Genomic DNA, 7,137 nt, shown 5'->3' with positions numbered 1-7,137 from the left:
ATTACTGAGATGAACAACTACCTTAGTAGTTTCCAATGAAACCACACTTGTAATTTTCATGATAGAGTCTATGATTTGATCACACTCCTTCATGTCTCAGTATTCAACTCCTAAAGTTAACACATAGTCAAAGGATAACTCGATCATCAATCAATTATAAAATCGAGTCGATGTAACCTAAAGGACATAACATGGATGTCTGGTAAACTAGAGCATACCGTTTAGTCTTCTTCAAGTACTATAGTATATTCTTTACCCAATCCAATGTCCTTGGCCATGGTTAAAATGATATCATGTTTCTATGCCACCGGCAAAGCTAATATCTAACTTAATACACATCATAGCATATATGAGACTTCCAATTATGGAACTTGTCTCATTCTTCTTGATCTCATTCAATGTCGAAAAACACTTAACTAGAGACAAAATAATTCCGTCTAGAAAAAGAAAAACCTTTTCTTGGAATTTTCAATGCTAAAGTGTTTAAGTATTGTTTAGATGTAGGATTCATTAAAAAAACATACATTCTTTTTCTAGCAATCTAATGACACAGATGCTTAGAATGTAACTAGATTATCTTAAATCCATCATCCTTAAACTGGGTAGACGACCAGTTTCCTACATTAGATAACCCTCTCAGTTGTTTATCAACTTTTATAGATGTCATCATCGTAGAGTACCAAGAATATCAAATATAGTCCACTTTCAACTTTCTTGCCCTGTATTACATAACCATTAAGATGTTCCATGCAGATGATCTCCTCAAGACTTCTACTTAAAGAAAACTGTCTTGACAATCATAGTACATACAACATAATTTATGTAGGCTACAATAGACAATATACAGATCGACTTAGGCAAAAATGGCAGACGAGAATATATAATTCTCTCTGGGTTTAACCCTTTGCCATTATTCTAGCCTTTTGAGATCCATGCTTACCTTGCAGGTCCACTAGCTCCCACTGACTGAAATAGTCTATGGGTATATCGCAAGTCTTGCAAACATTCTTGTCTATTTAAGATTGTTATTCAGAATCTATCATCTTATCAAGAATGATTATCTGAATAAGTCATTGCGTCCTTGTAGTTACAGGGATTATGTTCAAGTTGATCTAAGACTGAGTCTTAAGACTCTTTTAGACCCATGAACTTATTATGTTCGCAAAGAACGCTCCCACTACGACACGACTCTTACAATCTTAGGTACAAACGTTGATTTTCTTAGTGCATAAGTTTCTAATGGTATGACTTCTTGGTTAAGATGGAAAATAGATATTCTCATTATCTTGAGAATTATCATGTTTGTTAGTCTTGTAGTTCTCCTCATAATCTTCATCAAAAAATCTAGTATTCGTGTGAACAAACACATATCTTGCCGTGAAGATTATAGAACCTGTACCTTTTCTATCATTTTGGACAACCTTAAAACATACCTCAGTACACAACTCCAATTACTTGGATACCTTTTCCAAAACATGTGTTGGAATAACTCCACACCTTGAGATGTGCTGGACTAAACTTGGCTCTAGTCCACAACTCGTGTGTTGTAGAAGGTACTGATGTTATGATAGTTTCTTTAAGGTATAGCTCGTTGTTTCCAACGTATATCCCATCAGCGATAAGGTGTTATTGAGTAAAATTGTTCACTTATCAAACTTGTCTTCGAGAGACTTCGATATCTTCTTATATGACTATCCCATTCTTTAGAAGAATGCTTGGAGTAGTCAACTAGGATTTAACTCCCACTACTGATCTTAACTCATTTGCTCGTCTCCTATGGTGTAAACCATTGAGACTTACTAGTCTTTCTATGTTGCATCTCTATAAGTATTCTGAATCCCTTGAACCACCAAAGGATTCTAATTTATAGTGCATCAACCAGACTTACTTGACTTTTAAGCTATTTAACAAACAAGTTGTTAAAATCTTGATAGTCACTTGAGTTAGGAAAAATTAGTTTGAACAATTACTAAGTACTTGGCCTTATGATTAAGTACCATAAATACTTTATCATTCATTATTTAAGAAGTTGAACTGTGGTGTTAAACTCAATCTTTTTGCAATTATATTGTTTAGATACTATGATGTATAATTTGTTTTTCTATGGTACTATGATAGATATTCGATCCACATTTCTCAATAATGCACGCATTATCAAATGACTTCGAACATCATTTAATCATTAACAAGTTCAGAAACTGAAACTGAATTCTTTTCAAACTAAATTGTACCAATAAAACAGTCTTATACATCAAAATAAAATAATAAAGTGAGCATAAAAAATAGCTCCCACTGCAACAACTACCCAACTGGATCTAGATCTCTCTTTTAGAAATTGCATTGTTATCTAAGTCATTGTCCTTCTGTAGAAGAGGTCAATCCGACTCACAATGCATCTTCTCTTTTGCCTTTTCACCTAATTTTTCTTGCCTTTATAGCTTTCATTGATGACAATTCAGCTCTTCCCTCTTTCCATTGCTAGTCTTCTGTTCGATTGAACTAAGACATAGGAAAGATGCAGCCTTAATGAATTCGTCAACTATCATGTTATCTTCCTCCAAAAGTAATAAAGTGAATACAATGCTGAAGGTTTCCAACATTTCAGTAACAACCTTCTTGTACTCACTTCTTATTACATTTGGCGATGAACTGAGTATAGAAACTATTTGAGTAACTGAATCAGAAGATTCTTCAAAATATTCTAACTCTTTTGGATGTTTCAACAGAATCTGGACAACGTCCTCATTGAATATCCCTCTTTCATCAATATAAACCAAGACGTGTCTTACTACTTAAAAGAAAGTAGTTTGACCTTCTATCTCAAAGAACTTGTCAAGTGCACGCATAAAATGCATTCTTAAACTTTCTTTGTAGAATTTTGTCAAGGAAATGGAGGACATGAATTGGTGAGTACAAACTTTAAGTTTTCAGCAATGAGAATCTTATCCATTTAATATTTCCGGTCTACATAATTTTGGCCTTCGAGTTTGATTTCTTTAAGGTTCGCAGACATTATTAAGAATTTGCCTAAGAAGAAATAAAACTATTTATCACATACTATGCTTAATACATAATCGCAAACAACCATAAAACAATTTATGTATCTCGAAACCGTGAAAACCAAAATAAGTACGCCTCTAGGGAGGTCATACAAATTCGGATTCCAACAATTTCCTGGTCACAATACCGACGGATAGTCCAGAGACCACTAAGGTGGCATGGCCGCCAAATATTGCCTAAGCATTTACCATAAATATTTGCATCTATGAATTTCATTTCTGTTTTGATACTCCTTCTAGGGAAGGTCGTACGCCACTAACAAAATTCCATAGCTATCTTATAAATATGCTTAAACATACGAACTTGCAATTTCGTAGGATTATGGCTCCCACTAGGGTGGGTCGCGATAATATTAGAAACATGCTTCCAGTTTAAACAATTTACCATTAAGAAGTCTAATCTTATGAACTTGCTATTTCGTAGGATTATTGCTCCCACTAAGGTGAGTCGCGATAATATTAGAAACTACGTCATATATAGACCAATTTATGGAGACCATATACAACGCACTGTTGTAATTATCGCTTAGTCATTTTAAACATGGTTTTTGCATAATTATCACATAAGTAGATAAGGCAGATAATCCACTTAAAACATATTAACACCAAATAAATAGATAAATCCATTTAATTCATGGTGATTAATCACACTGGATAATTATTGAAATTATTTAATAAATCTAGAGAGATTTAATTAAATAATTATTTCCTTATCTAATCCAAAATAGGAATTTCGGATTTGATACGATTTATTTGGATAATGGCTATCCAAATTAATTTAGGATTTATCTAGATAGAATGGAATCTATCTAAATCCTCTTAGGATTATTCTAGATTTTACATGGATAAAATCAAATCCTAATATTCAAGATAAAACTGACCTTGGATTATCATTATCTAAATCTTACTAGGATATTTCAGGATAAAAACAAGTTTCTCCAAATCCATAAGACGAAGATAAAATTCAATCATTCTAAGATTTAAACAATCTTAGATTATTTAGAATAAGAAACTAGAATTATCATATCTATTAGGATTCATACTAGATAAAATTAATTTTATCAAAATCCAATTAGATTAGGATTATATTGTATTATCTTTATCCAAATTTATCTAGGATATTTTCTAAATAGAAATAAATCTATTTATATCCATAAAATTAGGATAAACTAGAATTAATATTAAATAATTCAACTAGGATTTAACTAGATAGAACTAAATCTATCTTAAATCCAAAAGATAATTACAATACTGGATTTATCTAAATCTTCTAAGATATATTCTAGATAGATATAAATCTATCAATATCTATAAGATAGAGATACATTTAATTATCTAAATCTACTAGGATATTATCTAAATAGAATTAATTCTATAAATATCCACAAGATAAAGATAAACATGGATTTTAATTATCCAAATCTACTAAGATATATTCTAGATAGATATGGATCTATCAATATCTACAAGATATGGATAAACTTATTTAATATTTATCTTAGTCAATCAAGGATTCAACAAGATTGAATAAACTTTATCTTAATCCACATGACGTAAATAAATTTAATAACTATCATCCAAATTCATTTATGATTTCTGTAGATATAATTAAATATATCTAAATCCATAAAATGAGGATAAAATCCAAATATAATTAATTCATTATTTAGTCTATCTAGGATTTATTCACATAGAATTAAATCTATATAAATCCATAAGACAAAGTAAAATAAATTATAATTATCCTAATTTATCTAGGATTTATCTAGATAGAATTAAATCTATCAAAAAATCCATAAAATAAGGATAAATTCAACTAATCCATTATTTAATTAAAAATTAAATTGTAGATAATCCACTTTGATATATTCAAATATTATTCAAAAACCAATCTTGAATTTATCCAATTCAAAATTAATTCCAAGGATTTAGGGAATCATAACTAATTTTGAATTATCTCCAAAACTAATTCCTAGGGATTAGGATAACCCTAACTAATCTTGGAAACAAGCATAATCGAGTCATGCTCGGCGACACCGCACGAGTTCCGGAAGCCGCCGCCAGCTGACTCCCTCTCGCATCATAGCCGCTGATCGTGGCACGCAACCACCGGCCTCTCGATACTCCACCGAAAGTGCATGTCGGACAGCGCTTGCATCCCCGGAGTTTGGACTGCCACTGCTGCGTCGTCACTGCAGTTGCCGGCGCTCCTGCGTTATCACCTCCGATCATGGACTGCTACTACAGTTGCTGCTGCGTTTCCGGTGCAGCGGCTGCTACGCCATAGTCTGTTCTCCATTGACCTTCTTTTGAGTCCGGGAACTGCCCACTCGAACGGCCGACAGGAACAGATTCTCCGACGAAAATTGCACAATAACGAACAAAATTTCGAATCCGAGCAATATCGTATTGATTCACCATTCGAAAGGTTATCGGAGAAAATAATACAAATTAATCATTATATTAATCATATACACGCAACAGCATATTAATCCATGCAATCAATACATGGAAATAAAGATTACATAACAGTATTACTATATTCTCGTAACACATTTACGCAAGAATCGCCTTCCAACGCTATTTTTATTCTTCATTATTGTGAAATATGAACAAACACAAACTAAATGAAGAAATTCATGCATTCAAGCAATCCAAAAACATGAAATTAATCAACATAATCAGAGCAAAAAATTGGCTCTGATACCAATTGTTGGGGTTTGGTGCCCCTTGCACAGCGAAAGTCATGCATACACAAATAAATTAGATCTACAGATCTATTTGACCGATTATGAGATTAATTGATTCACATGTTAAACAATCAGTTGCATACAAGAACACATATAATTCACAAATAAGGAATCAAAACCCTAGTTCATGAATTCCTACGGTTTAGGGTTACCGATCTGATTCTCCAAAGAATCGACGATTGCTTGCGCCTTCTCCACGTGATGTTCTTCATACTCAACCACGAATCTTCAAATCTGTATCCCGAACTCAGATAATGACCTTTGGGTGGGCAAAGCTTGTCAGAATCGAAAATGGCTTGATTAGAAAGAAGACAGAACTCTAGTTCTGTGAAGAACTGATTTTTCCGTCCACTCCCAGAGGGGAGCACGAAATTTTTAATGTTAATTAGCGTTAAATCTCCTTTCTAATCTCCTTTTATATAGAGTTGTGATGGGCCAGATTAGGGATCCATGGAGGTTGGACTTGGGCCAAACCTGTTGGACTTTTACTAATTAAATTGAGCCCCAATTTAATACAAGTCCAATAGAATATTATTATCATCCACTATAGTATAATAATATTGACTACCCGTCCAATCCCAAATTACGAGTAATCTGGGCTTTACCTCTTTAATTTATTATTTCCCGTGTTTAAGATATAAATATCCATTAATTAATTTAAGCCTGCTATTTGACTTTAATTAATTAATATATTTTCCAAGAGTTGTCTAGTTCAAAATTTTTATTTATTATTCTGGAATAAATTCCAACCGGTCGGGTTTCTGAATAATAAAACCTTTTTCGAACACCTCTTGAGGATATTATCAAACTGGACTCACCCAGCACACAATTCATTGCAATAACAATACTAGCACCTCTAGACATTGATCACCACTACCCAAGATACCAGGATTCTTGGATTGCAAAAAATCCGCAGTGCATAATCAATATCGTATGCTCAATGTTATGTCAACAATGATTAAGAAATAACAATCATCGAGACCTCGTCTTTCAGTAAATAGGAAGAAAGACTTATCTCAACTGTTAGATCCTTCAGTGCTATACCACACCAGTGTCGTTTATTTCCTAAGGTAAGGAAACATGCGGACTGACACTGCAACCTTTCACGATAGATAGCCAAAGCCTATCTAGGTTGTGAAATTCTATTTCTCTTCTACAAATGACCGAATGCATCACCTTCTGTGAACGTCGTTCACGACCAGTCTACTATGCAGAAGAATTAGACTTATTTGCTTCTTATACATTAAATGTTTGAGAAACATCTTATAAATGCATAAGCAAACACCAATGCAATAAAATTAATTCTTCTCGCCTTGGGTTAAAAGTGG

Source organism: Salvia splendens, chromosome 10 (genome assembly GCF_004379255.2).
Source record: "Salvia splendens isolate huo1 chromosome 10, SspV2, whole genome shotgun sequence".
In the NCBI taxonomy this organism is placed as follows: Eukaryota; Viridiplantae; Streptophyta; class Magnoliopsida; order Lamiales; family Lamiaceae; genus Salvia; species Salvia splendens.
Note: the sequence above shows the minus strand (reverse complement) of the source record.